Raw genomic sequence first — 15,373 nt, 5'->3', positions numbered from 1 at the left:
AATATCTTTTCGTTTTTTTTGCGCGCGCCCACTACAATGTCTGATCGTTACGCCTTGACCTGCTATACTGTGTATAGACCTCACCTGCCAAATATCTCTCCAACTTCGTGCAACTGAGGTCTATACAAGGTATAGCGTGATAAAGATGCAAATGCAGCGTTAAGGTAAATTTATTAAAAAAAATACATGTCTTAAATATGCCTATCAATCAATATTAATTTATTAAACAAACCTATGAATCAAAAGACGTCACTTACATAGTATGGTGGGAAGGATGCCTCCTAGGAAAATAGATTTTTCGAGCGCGGGAAACTTCGACGTTCACCTGCCTTTCGAAAGGGACACGAGGGCAGTAATTGAATTCGTGTTGTACCCTAAAGGAAATCGAAAGTTTCTGTTAGGGACGGTGTAATTGACCTAGTTCTGACGTCAATGTCGATGGAAGTTTTTGTAACAACGTTATGTTTTGATTCAAACATACGACGTGTTAAGCGTCTAAATCATTTTTGTTAGAAAAAAATCTTCTAAGAAACTTATCGACAAATCGTGAAAATATACTATGTGTAGTAGTAGTAATAATTCAATAGTTGAAGCTGCCCATCAGATTTCAGTTATTACTAAATATCACCATTCTTGCCCCTACAACCCTTGGAGGATTTAAGCCTTATCCAGAAACTTTATCCATCTCAGAAAATCGGAAACACTACTTTCCAATTATTTTGGTTAAGCATTTCCAAATCCGTCATAGCACGCACAGTTCGCCGTGAGTTTTCTTATCGGAAAGAGATGATCGTACACTATATACCAATATCCAATTTTATTAGATTCAATATGAACATTCAACAATCATAGCTGATTTTGGCAAAATTCATGAATTCAAGATTGAAAACCTCTTCTTCTTCTTCTTCCACGGCGCTACATCCCGGGGTGGGATTTGGCCTTCTCCACAACCGCTCTCCACTCACTCTGGTCTATCGCCACACTTCTCCAGTTACCGGGTCTTCCGATATGAAGCCAGTCCACTTCTACGGCGTCAGGCCATCTCCTTCTTGGACGGCCTCTGGGTCTCTTCCGTTGGGGTAGCCACTTCGTCATGATCTTTGGCGCTCTAACTTCAGGCATTCTCTCCACATGTCCCGCCCATCGTAGTCTTTGGGACTTACAGTATCTTATGATTTTTTGCTGTTCAATCAGCTCTTCCAACTCGTGGTTCATTTTTATTCTGTAGTTCCCATTTTCCAACGTGGGTCCAAAGATTTTGCGGAGTATTTTGCGCTCGAAGATAGCTAATTTGTTTTCCTCGTTTTGAGTTAAGCACCAAGTCTCACAGCCAAAAGTGACCACTGTCCTTATAATTATTTTATAAATTAGAAGTTTACATCTTCGGCCTAGAATTTTCGACCCCACCAGTCGCTTGCAGGCATGCCAGCATTTATTCCCGGAGATAAGGCGGATTTTTATCTCCTCTGCTGTCTTATTTTGGGTATTTAGGCTTGATCCGAGATACGTGAACTTGTCCACCCCTTCATATGCATGCTGTCCTATGTCTATATTCTGCAGCGGTACCTGATCGCGTGTGCTGACCATATATACTTAGTTTTTGTCTGGTTTATTTGCAGCCCAGCGTTTTTTGCTTTTATTTTCATAGTGCCACCATGGTCGATCATCCTCTGTTTGGATCTGCTTGTAATTACTATGTCGTCAGCATAAGCGCACATCTGCGTTGTACTGTTGTCTACCCATCCTCTTATGTTGGTTTCACGAGCTATTGATTCCACCACAAGGTTAAAGCGCATCCCCTTGTCTCACACCTGATTCGATTTTGAAGCTTTCAATTTGCTCATTTTGCACAGTGACAACTGCTTGAGTATCCGTCAGTGTGGTCTTTATTAGCCTTACTAGTTTTAAGGGAATTCCCAGTACTTTTAGGCTTTGTAGCATCTTATCCCTATTCACGCTGTCGAAAGCTTGTTTAAAATCAATAAACAGGTGGTGGAGTGTAAGGTTGTATTCGTGCGCTTTCTCCATAGTTTGCGTCATAGATTGAAAACCTAACCTAACACATAATCCAGTATATCGGCTATTTTCAAAATTTGTTTGCTGCTGGCTACCTGCAAAGTGTAAACCGACAAGAACCGTGTTTCATTTAGACATGAATTTCATATCAGTAAGACGACCCAAAGAAGTTTGACGGTCTTTAATATACGGCCATATATTTCCGATACAACATTTCACGGTGAAGTGTGATACAACGAACTGCATACATACAAGTTTCCGGACATTAATCCAGCCACCTCAATTTCTATATCAATGTTATACATGTTACGTGAATTTTTTTCCCTATAAGGTAAGCATAACACGATCTCCAAACGACATTTTATTTAATAACCCAACAGATTATTATCAGTACTCTCTTTTCCTTTCTACCATCATGTTTACTAAGTGCTCAGCATTTTTATCCATACGTTATCCTTGGAGGAAAAATAGTGGGTGTATAGGGAATTGTTTTGGTTTTCATTGAGAGGGCGTTTTTCTTTAGTATCTTTTGGAGGTCAAAATATTTTAATTTTTTTTATAATTATTAATAACCATGTCATTGCTTTTTCGTACAAGGTGGTTGTTAGTAATTTTGAACAATCACAAACACCTAGGCTTTGAGAAAAACAAATAAATATTGTGTCCTCACCGGGAATCGAACCCAGAACTCTCGAATGGAAGGCCAGTGCCTTACGCACTGTACCACGAGAGCCGCGAGTTCAAAATATTATTGAGCTATTTATTGTATCATGTGTGTAATTAGTGCTTGTAATAAGGCAGCTGAGATAAAAAGTGACTATACAGTTTCGAAACCATCATCCCCTACTAAGGGCTCTAAATGGACCGGAACACACTGGAGCGCCGTTCCGGTTCATAAAATCCCCAAAATTATCGCTTCGTCTCGTGGTAAAATTAATTTCACCGTCTGAGTGACATAGGCCATATTGAACGAAAAATCTAACATAATTATTTGTATATAATAGATAGGTACATATAAAATTAGATAACCATGTTAATATTTTCGTAAAATTATCGAACGCTCCGATTCGTAAAAGTTTCCATTTCGACAGTAAAGTTGCTCCTACTAGAAAATTTCTATTATCACAATAATATGTAGGTAGATGCAAGAGAAGGGAGACAATCGTGTCGCCCTAACTAAGACCAATAATTATTACTATTGTCAGTTGAAGTGAGTATGATTCTACAGTGTACTGTATTACAACCTGTGTTGTACTGTATTACATAATTTAACTTAAACTGCATCTTCACGATAGTCTAACTAGAAAAGTTTACTAGAATAATGATTCGTAATGTCTTTCTATGATCGATAAAATTCCGACCACCTCTACAAAAGCTTTTAATACGTAACCAACTACATATATACTGACTTATTTATGTATTTAGTATGGTACCGACATGAGTCTTACTCAAGAAAGTTCTCGTATTTGTTTTAGTTATAAAACTTTTGTTTACTTGGTTGTTTTTGTTTGTTCTTGTATATTTTAACTCCAGAGGGTATACGAAGTCACTATTCTTTTGCGACAGATTTGACAGCGTATTTCGGTTACGTGCAGTGTAAAAACAATACTTTTAATTTTTTATGTAAGAAAGTTAGTTTCAAAATATAGCAAACAATGTAGTTTAAAATACACTCTGACACAAACCACTGTCGTTAACTTTATAATATTAAATTTGTTTGAGCCCAATAGGCCAGATGCATAGACCGTCAAGTTAATGTAATTACCTTCGATTTAGTTAGAGTACTTAGACGATACGACAACAATGATCTTTTCGCAATTAATAGTGCTGCCATATTTGATTTAATATTATCTGTAACTTCATTAAATCGTTTTAAATTTAATAATTAACATTCAGATTGATTTAAGTTTTATACGATTCAATTTAAGTGTTTTTTGCGACGTGGGTTTGGTGTTTCATCATTTTTATGCATTATACGAACTCACCAATAGCAAATGCACACTGTCGCTTAATACAGTTACTTATTGTTTATATTATAGGTAACAAATTAATATAGTAAGAGAAAAAACTCGGATCGCAAAAATAACTCAAATGGAGCATTAAAGAACTTGAATCAATTAAAAAATCAAATTTGAACCCATTAAGTAGCAATATAAATCGATAATATTAATTTAACTAATAATTAGAAATTTGCAGTCGATAGACTATTAATAATTTAATGGGTGCGTTATTATTGATTTATAAAAAAATGAAAAATACGTTTTATTGTTGTAGATTTAAAATACCTATAATTAAATTTTAATATTGAATTAACTTATTTTGAAATCATAATTTTACCTATCCATTCAATGGGTGCTCTTAACCTAATCTTTATCTGATTTTTAGCCCCAGTATAATAATTAATAATACTTATATGTTTTTAAAACTTGTTTTCATTTTCCGAACTTTGACGACTAAATGAATAATTCTTATAAAGCTTTTCTTAAGTTTCAATAATCTTAGATTAGTATTTTTTGTTATGACTTTGCTAATCATTCTACTTTAATTTTTGTCTCTGGTTATTAATTTTTAAATCTCTATATCTACGATAAATAAATTGATTGAAATATTTTATTAATTAAACTTTCAATAGGTGACGTGAAGCATTATTTCTTCGGTGACATTTTGAGCGAATTTTGTATTTTAATTGATAATAATAACGCCGAGAAATAAAACGAAAAGTGTTTATTATTTTCGATTCAAAATAAGCTACATTCCTTCCCTAAAGTCAGTAAAATATAATTAATTAATTTCGAGTTTAATTTCAATTATTACTTCTCTATTTATTTGTTATATTATTTCAGACGTCAAATAATTTTTTTTTTAATGACTCTTATTTTCCAGTTAATAAGTTCGGACAAATATAAATCAATAATTCTATTAAACTGTACAATAATTGGTGGTGATAAATTTCAACATACTTGAACTTAATATTATGCACCTAACTAATAAATTATGATATTAATAAATGAGTGTTTCACAAGCATAGTGATCCAAGTCCATTCTGGTTATTTTTGAGTACCTAAGCTAGGTTCAAACATAATATTTGAGTATTTCTAATTCTCTAAGAGTATGATTGCAATTCTCAAGTTTATTTTGAGTCCATTTAAGGTATTATTGTAAGGGAAATCATACCCTTACAGAATAAGAAATACTAAAATATTATTTTTGAACCTAGTATACTCAAAAATAACCAGAATGGACTTGGTTCACTATGCTTGTGAAGCACTCAAATATATGCTGACATAATTATTATGTTCTATTTAAATTAATCTGCCTATAGTACAAGCGTGTCCAATTTCGAGTAGATTGTGGTCTTTTATCTATTTTCTATCTATTGTAAAAACTGGCAATGTTCTACCATACTCTCATATTGTCTTTCTTCAACTTAAACAACGTATTATATTTGATTGAGAACAGTGAAGCGTTACAATTTAATAAATACAACGCTTGCCTTTCATTATCACAAAGAAATAGTAAACTTCCTATTCATTGTGAAAATGATAAGTTTTTGCCTTTTTCGGGCCGTCATTGTACTTACCTATGTCAAATTATTATCCTGTTATGAAAAGATTCTACCAAGTAAAGGTAAGGGGACGTTACACCTCAGAAAAGCGCAGAGATTAATATGTTTCTTTCTCCTAATGTGGTAGACCGTGATGCAATACGAATCAAGCCATGCGATGAGTATGCGAGCTTCCACGTGGTTAATTTAAAAATTACTTTTACGTGAGCCGGTTAAAGTAATAAAAACAAGATTGGTTAATGTGCAGGATCCCATAGACTTTTCGCATACATAATATGCGGAACGCATTCTGACAATTATTGGAATAGGTTCTAGGGGTCACAAAGATATATAATGTCGATGTTGCCAGGCGATATAAGTGATCATTTTTTTTATTTAGGTTTTAATTTTTTTTCTTATAGCCCACCAAAAATTGTTCTGAGATCTTCAATAAAACCTAGACCGAATCAGGGATTGATTGAAAAGGCAATAATTGTACTATGCCATCGGCATGGTCGTAGAACGGTTCGTCCCATTTGAAAAAAATAAAAATAGCGGGTAGTGCAATGTGTTCAAAATTATCGATTCTTAGGATCTTCCTTGGCTTTAATTATTTTATTTAGTAGCATTTTTGTATAGAATTACCCAGATTGGTTTCTTTACTATATCTATGCATATGATATTAGTTTTAGTATTATGGTTAATCCAGAAACAGTGTAGGTTGCATATATAGGTAGGTGAATAAATGAAATAACGATAACCACTAACCACACTAAGTACACATTTACCACACAACTACACAAGTGATCATGATACTCGTACTTAAAGGAGTTTAAGCACTTGACTTGTTATTTCTTTTTTTTTTAATAAATGTTTGCTTATCGTGATTAGTGGTTATCGTTATTTCATTTATTCACTTACCTATATATTATGCAACCTACACTGTTTCTGGATTAACCATAATACTAAAGCTAATGTCATATGCATAGATATAGTAAAGAAACCAATCTGGGTGATTCTATACAAAAATGCTACTAAATAAAATAATTTAAGCCAAGGAGAATCCTAAAAATCGATAATTTTGAACACATTGCACTACCCGCTATTTTATTTTTTTCAAACGGGAGGAACCGTTCTACGATTATTGCATTTTAAATCAATCCCTGATTCGGTCTTGGTTTTATTAAAGATCTCAGAACAATTTTTGGTGGGTTATAAGAAAAAAAATTAAAACCTAAATAAAAAAAAATGATCACTAATATCGCCTGGCAACATCGACATTACATATCTTTGTGACCCCTAGAACCTATTCTAATTGTCAGAATGCGTTCCGCATATTATGTATACGGAAAGTCTATGGGATCCCATACGGTTTCTCTGCAAAATCTCTACAAAACTATATTGCAATCGAATGTAGATATATATAATAGAACCTCGATATAACAGAAAAAATATCCAGTCAAATGTGAAGATTGTTAAAAACGTTTTAGTCCGAGTGTCAACATTTATAAACATGATAATTAATGAATATCTCCGCATGATAATTACGCCATACCTCTCGCACTCAAATCCGAGTCATAATGCCGTCCAGCGTAGACTGTACGTAGCACTGGCGTTTGCAACACTGGCCGCTAACTCACACAGCAGCTGTGTAGCTGTATAGCTGTTTAATTTGTTTACTTGCAGCGAATGAATGGATGCATTTATTACTCCATTCAATAAGTTTACAGTTATGTCGTTAGAAGTGGATGAAGGTGGCCATGGGTATCACATCATGGCTGATTTTCATAATTTTAGACGAATAAACAGGATTTTATTTGTGTTTTTCTATAACGGACTTTCGGCTTTAACGAACACCTCACCCGCATTAGTCCATTATACCGAGGTTATAATGTGGGTATACACATTTTATATTTTCTCGACTTAATTCCTATAGTAACTATAGGAACTGTTGTATGGTGCGATCAACCAAAATCCATTCTGCGATCGCCTCTCTATGTTGATTAATTGAATGGTCAATATTGTCCCATCAAAAATACTTGTATATTTTAATGCCATTATTTTATCGTCGAGATCTAAAACACGTTGACTAATTTACCAATTTAACATTTAAAAAAACAAATGTCTGTCTGAATGTTTTGTGAAGAAAGAAATAAAATTTCAATTTACCCTTATCACGCTTATCACTCTAATCCTAACAACACTCTGTCACCCGGATACAACAAATTTACAATGTTATTTTTATTTATTGTATCCAGGTATTATGTTATTATTTTTACTGAAAAGTTTTCTGGTAATCTATGTAGGTATAAAGTTACCTACCCATCTGACTCATATAATTATATTTTATGAAAAAAAAACAGCATTCTTATTATATTCATGATTTTAACTGTCAATATTTCGTGGAAATACATAAAAGTATTAATTTAAATAAAACACAATATATCAAAAAGGAAGTAATTTTCAAATTTGATCAAACCCGATTTACTAGCAACAAAACAAACACGTCGCCTTTTTTATCACATTCATAAAATAAAATATGGCATTTAGCGAAATGACGTAAGCATTTGCGAAGATGTGATTAGTTGAAATATTTGTAAAGGATTTGACGTTGTTTGAAAATAAATATGCTGGATTTATCCACTATTGAAAATAAGTTCCATATTTAGTAGGTTTGATAAGCGATTTGATGTTAAATTTGACGATTTCTGAAATCATATAAGGTCAAGCACTTTTTAGAGAATGATCTAGCATTGACAGTAAAAAATATATTTTTTGGGATTGACTGCTTTTGAAAATTACTTCCTGATATATCATTTGACTTATATTATAATACAATAACGACCAGGATAGATTCCGTTAATCATACTCGCCCTTCAAATTTCAATAATTAACAGAATAACCTAAGCATCACTGTTAAAAATAAATATAATAATATTTCTACAAGTAGTGAAGTCACCTATGTGAATGGGGATTATTTAGATTTCTTCACTCACCGACATTTCTGCCACTAATAGTAATGAATTCGGTGACATATAAAAGTGCTTTTTTGAACGTCGAATCTTCATAAAATACTATTGTATTTAATTAGTGTTTATGCCTTAATAATTCAACAATGTTCTCATTTAATTGTTGTAAAAATGGCTGTAGAGTTCATATGGTCAATCAACAGTGTAAAATTATTTAGGTACATTACATTCCAAATGGTCCGCGATTTTTTGGCATTCTAACGCATATGCTGAAAATTCCAATAAAATCTTCAAATCCCATGCACTTGTAAGTGTATGTACATTGTGTTTTTATTCTTAAAATAGATCAATGGTTTTACGTGATGAAATCAAGTGCAATCAGACGTTATTATCTCGTACATTACCATATAAATATTTTTTTTTTATTTCTGCGTTAGTGGTCCGTAAAACGTTTATCATATTTGCAGTGGTCCGCAAGTATAAAAAGGTTGAGGAACACTATATTATCCGACCATATGGTCAGGGCTTAAATCCACTGCATTGATTTCAGATCAGCGGATTAACGTTTTAGCGAAGAACTAGGGATCGAGAAGAAATAAAAGAAGGAACTATGAGAGGTCTCCATCCAATGGCGGATCGTTGCGAATATGATAAGATATTATGATATAATAATATGACAAGTTATAATATGATAAGCTATGATATGAACGATAAGAATATATAATATTACTAGCTGACCCGGCAAACGTTGTTCTGCCAAATAAATTTTTCTAGTGAATATTTTGGTTGTTAAATAAAAAATAACGAATGTATCGTAAGTATGTGGGGATGGGATCTATGACAGAAAGAGGAATGGAGCGCTGTAGACGATGACCGCCAATAAAAACAAAAAAACACCAACCATTCATTTTCTCAATTCAAAATGAGTAATGATGTTCATAATGAATGAATTACCTGTGACAGGATCTCGTTGTTTAATGTTTATGCAATATCCGTCTTGTCCCTTCCAGAAAATTAGCGGATATTGGAGAGCGTCGTATGAACGGTGTGCGTCAGCGATGAACTTCAGATTATTGTTTCTTCTTCGAATCACGATTTTTCGCGTCGATGTGCGGTCGCCAACCATGATTCCAGCAATGTCGTCAACAACAGGCGCATTGAATCGACGCACGTGCTCTCCAGCTGGTGTTTTATCAGGATTGGTGACAATAGTGTGATTGTCACTTTGCAATTCGTGCATGTGTGCTTTGAAGAATTTCAATAATTCATTGTGCTCATTCAATAGGGGGTCCAGTTCACCGACGATGCGCCTGGCATTAGGCGAATTGAGGTTATTGTAGCCGCAACGTGTATCCACACGATTGATGTCCTCACCGCCCATGAAGTAGATTTGTAAAAATTGATGTGTGGCATTGACAGCAATGAGCCTACTTTGTAGTATACCTACTTAGCCTTTGATTTTGAACGTAGAATGGAATTATTGACCATTTGCCGCAGTATTGTGAACTATTTCTGTTGCTCCGAATGAAGTCATTTGGAACCATGAATTGAATGTGCGAATGGACTTGAGGAACAGGGTTGAATCTGGAACCGTGCCGATGAGCAAGCCGTTCAATGGTTCTGGTGGTATCTCAATTTCTGGTAGTTGCACTTTTCCTGATGCGCAACACATTTGAGCGCATGACAATGGGGACATTCTTTGTCCATAGCACCAATCAGCACTTTCGGATGAGCGGAATATTCAATATCTGGCTCGTACTCGAATGCAAGACGAAGGAATGAAGCGGATGTAAATGCTCAATTTACTTGTTGGCGTTGTCAGTCATTTGCTCTGCGTGTGTTAACTACGAACTGGCGCGCAGTGTTGCCGAGTCAAAATTTTTAATTTCAGTAGAATGTGTAAAAAAAATTCAGTAGATTCGACAAAATATCAGTAGATTTCTGTTTTAGGAGCCGCAGGTTCTTAACTACGAACTGGCGCGCAGTGTTGCCGAGTCAAAATTTTTAATTTCAGTAGAATGTGTAAAAAAATTCAGTAGATTCGACAAAATATCAGTAGATTTCTGTTTTAGGAGCCGCAGGTTCCCAATTTTTCATAGCCATTGCCAAAAATATCAGTAGACATGGCAACGCTGCTGGCGCGCTTGGCTCCGTTTCAATTGTCGTTGTTGATTTCGTTCAGCTCGTGCCTCTTGTGATTTAGATGCACGCAATTGCAACATGCTCACACGCACGTTTTTGTTATCTTGTTGGATTTGTTCGTCTGTTCTTTCTGCTCTACTATTTTGCATGTTTCTTGCTTTATTCGTTCGACGGCCCAAATGGCCCCCCTTGCGTCTTGCTGGAATTGTGCACTGTAATAAACGCACACGAAAATAGATTAATTAAAATAAATCGTACAAAATTTTGCACGCTCTGCGTTGTGATATTCCGAATGAAATGTCAAAATGACGCGACGCTTCTCTTGAATTCTTCTCGGACGTAGCGCCATCTGTCATTCAACAACATAAATAATTTCGTTCTGTTTAAATTTAAAACGACGGTTAAATTTGTTCATACAAAAATAATAAAATCGCGATTAAAAAATGGGAGGGTAAGGGTAGGAGGATAAAAATTTGGGGTTATAAGTATTTTTTTATGCCAAATAATAAAAAAAAATACAAAAAAAAAAAATTGTCAAAAAAATAAAAGAAAAATTTTCAGGATAGAGATACCCTAATCACCTAGCGGTATGAAATATACTTGTTGACCTATTCTCATATCTAACAAATATACATTAAAAAAATCATAAAAATCGGTCGAGCCATTTCGGAGGAGTTCGACCACAAACATCGTGACACGAGATTTATATATATATATAGAGATGTTGTTGTAGGTGTTAGTTAGTTTTTTTTTAATTATGCCGTAAATAAACCAATATATACGAAATATTCTTCTATCTATAAAATATCCAAAATTATGTATGATTTAATGGCATAATTTTAGATGTTTTATAGATATATGACTATTTTTTTACAGTTTTTTATTATGGCTTAGTTTACGCAAGGTTTAATTGAATTTTAAAAACTAACCAATACTGTCTGCTCATTGTAATCTTAGTTAAATGAAAATGAATACGTATGACTGAGAAAGTTTAGTGTCCACTGTTTATGTCGGATCTTAAAACAGCGTACCTCCACCCTTCGCCAGTGAGTGATAATGATGAATATGATGATGTATTATATTTTATTTTAAATAAAATGGTATACATGTTGCTGGGTCATAAAATGATGGATTTGAAACTCAAAACAGCCGTCGTATTATTATTCGGTATCTGTATACTAAAAAAAAATATAACAGTTTGATCTTATTAATATTATTCTCTATGGTGTAATAAGCTCAATCGATATAATATTATCGTTTTTGAATTGCTAAACGGATGTCAACGTGTTGTAAAGAGCTTTCAGGATGACCCTCTGCGATCTCTTTTGGTATTAAAATCTTGAAACCTATCAAAACATCCTATTTATACAAAATCGTTATTGGTCCAGGGCAAACCCTTTTGAAGGGTCCTTGAGAAATTGCCTCATTAATGTATCGAACTTTATACCCTGACCTATGTCTTTATTTTCGGATTAAATAAAATTTTACTACATATTTTATTATACCTACCTACCCTAATAGTGTTAATATTTACTATAATTTCATTAGTAGATGGGTTACTATTAGATTAAAATAGTAAAATGAATGATGGGTATGACTCGTAGCGGTCAAAGATTTAATAAATTGGTAAGGCGACAATAAAAAATTGCGGACATAAAGTCAAGATTGGTGTTGCCAATTACTGTCGTTGACAAAAACATGCCAGACGAGGTACGAAAACAAGCTGTTTGGCAGGAAAAAACGCTAGATTTTGTGAAAATAAAATTGCAGGTAAATTTATTTATTCTAATATAAGAACGAATTCAATACCTTTCCTTTCGCATATCGAAAAAGTGTCTATACTTACATGTAAAAACCGCAAATTTTAACAGAATTAATATATTTAAAAATTTTCAACAAATGCCTATATTCTGTTAACAGCGTTCAAGTTTCATTTCATGTCATTTCGATAATTATCAAACTGATGTCACATACTTCTAAGCACAAATTAAATTATATGTTACCATTTCACTATAAGGCCGTGATTGCTCATATTCTTTCAAGTGTTAAAATTATGTTCTTTTATTTTTGACGCTACTAAAATAGGTACCAGCCTACCTGCATTGCCTACCTGACGTGTCTGATGGTCATAAATTTGATGCGCATGAAAATAAATAAACTAAATATCTAGCGTATTTTCAGCACATTTAAAGCTGTTGGAGGCATCAAAAATGATAGTAAAAATGCCACAAGCCAGATGCATTTTTTGCAAGCTAGATGCCTATCAAAAAATGATAGATCTAGCGAGAAAACGCTAACTTGACAATGGTGGTCACGATATCGATTAGAAAAGGGTAGGTCACGACAGATAATCGCTGGGTTATGAGCTCAATAAATCGACGAACTAATTAAGTATAGTGGAAGTAGGTATGTGGTAATTGGTCCAAGAATTGATATGATTAAGGACAGCACGGGGAGGCTTTTGACTAATGGTGAATCGAGAGTGGTTGACATTATTCATATGTATATTCTGTTGTAGAGCCACTACTGGATGACGACCTTTGACCTACCCAAGTTGCCTACATTTATATGGATCTCACTTTTGTTTATTACACAAAACAAACGTGTTCATAGTCATATAATTGGAAAATAATCGTAAGAAGATCTGTACCCAGTAGCGAAGGGTGGAGGTAGGCTGTTAAGGTCCGCCATAAATAGTGCACATTAAACTTTGTTAGTCATACATATTTGTTTCTATTGAACTAAGACTACAATTTACGGATGGTGTTGGTTAGTTTTTAAAAATCAATTAAACACTGCCTAAACCAAATCTTAACAGTGTTGGTATACTTTGGGCGATATGACAAAATTGTGCTCACTTTTTCACTCATACTTATTTGTTTTCATTGCTATTTTAGAGATGGACGAGTATTTTTTGACTATTATTTATTATGGCTTGGTGTAGCAGGGTTTAATTGAATTTTAAAAACTAACTAACACCGTCTATAAATTGTAGTTTTATTTCAATGAAAACAAATTAAGTATGACTGACAAAGTTTAGTGTGCACTATTTAGGTTGGATCTTAACAGCCTACCTCCACCCTTCGCCACTATACTGTACCTAATGGTTTTAATCACTCTCGTCGAGGTAAACCATTTGTATTTGGTTTATAATAAAATCATTTTTTTAATGTTATTATGCAAAACTACTATTTTTTTGATTTTGGATACACACGCATTATATTGAAACACATGAGATGACTTAAATTTTATGTTACTGGAATCTTATAACAGAAAGAAATAAAAATAATTAGTTTTACAATGTAGCGGATGTTCGCTAATGTGACGTATTTTTATTATCGCCCGGGATAGTTAGTTTTATTTTTTACCGATATAACAATATGTTAATATAAATCATTTCTATGGGCCTCGACAGAGTGGAGGTTGTATTGATGGATTTTTCGTTTTTACTAGAAATGGATGTTAGCCACTTACTCAACCTATTATAATAACATACATTCAAAACAATATTTTAATTTGCCATACCCGGGAATTTTGACGCGTGACTGCTAGGTTATCAAGTTGGCATGTAGGTAGAATATCACGGTTTGCGTCCAAACAACTTTTTTTTTAAATCTGGTAGACACAATTATAAAGCCTGGATTATTATCGGTTGTGTTAAACATACTGACAATACTTTCTGTCTTTCACTTCCAAGTTGATGACGAATCTAAAACAAAAGTATATCCGTGTCTGATTATAACTCACGCTCTTGCATTTTGGTTATAACGAAATATCGTGCTTATTATTTTATTTTAACTCAGACAAGAGAGATAAAACAATCTTCAAACTCTCTTCCGAGAATATTAATTGAGATAAGAGGTAAAATAATGATGGGTATTGTTAAATGAATATTTTTTTTTAATAAAAACAAATTAAACCACGGTAATTGCTAAATGTGGGGTTCTCGAGTTGTGTATTTTATTGTTGAAATGATTTCATGTAACATCAAATGTATTTTATAATTAAGGTTATATAAACAAATCGATACTAAGTTCGTATAGCTCTGAAACGTCCCCTAAGGGGCAAAGCCTAACAAATTCGACACTCAAAAATGGATAGCAAACTGAGTCAAACTCAAATATATGTTTAAAAGTTGAAAAACTAATTTATAGTGATTATAAAATGAAAACTGCTGTGTAGTAGTAGTTTGATTCTCATAGTTTCAATATAATTAAATTGTGTAGACTAGTTGGTTAAATATATAATTATAATTCTTTTCGTATGCACAATTATTTTAATTTGAAATAATATATATTATTCCGATTGCATCTAATAAAAAATAAACGATTGTTATATACATTCGGTTAAAAACCAAATGACGGATCCTGGGTGTATGACTTAGTATCGAGGAGATAAGATAAGCAGCTTCTCATCACAATGAGAGTAAAGAGGCGACGTTGGACTTGGCTTGGTTACGTGGTGCGGACGTCTGAAGAAAATTTCAACCTGACTTGCCTATTCTTCAGGCTAACCGAATTCCAGTATACTGGAAGGCCACTAAATACCTACTATCGATAGAGTATATACGGCGGAGCTACGGGATTTTGGCATGACCTCGAATGAAGAAAGAAGACTGGTGAGCGACAGGGATTCTAGATACCGTGTGGTGTCCGTATTCTTCAACAATGGGCGGGCATGGTTAAAAATTAGAAAGAAGAAA

The 15,373-nt window shown here is 33.7% G+C and overlaps 1 protein-coding gene across 1 annotated transcript in view; it reads left to right on the top strand.

Moving 5' to 3' along the window:
- Positions 1–15,373, top strand: part of LOC147079082 (uncharacterized) — a 566,084-nt gene that overhangs the window by 110,351 nt on the left and 440,360 nt on the right. The window lies entirely within an intron of this gene.

This window comes from Rhyacophila brunnea, unplaced genomic scaffold (genome assembly GCF_057557595.1).
Source record: "Rhyacophila brunnea isolate RB1 unplaced genomic scaffold, BYU_Rbru_1.0 scaffold_10, whole genome shotgun sequence".
Lineage (NCBI taxonomy): Eukaryota > Metazoa > Arthropoda > Insecta > Trichoptera > Rhyacophilidae > Rhyacophila > Rhyacophila brunnea.
This window is presented reverse-complemented; position numbering and strand designations above follow the sequence as displayed.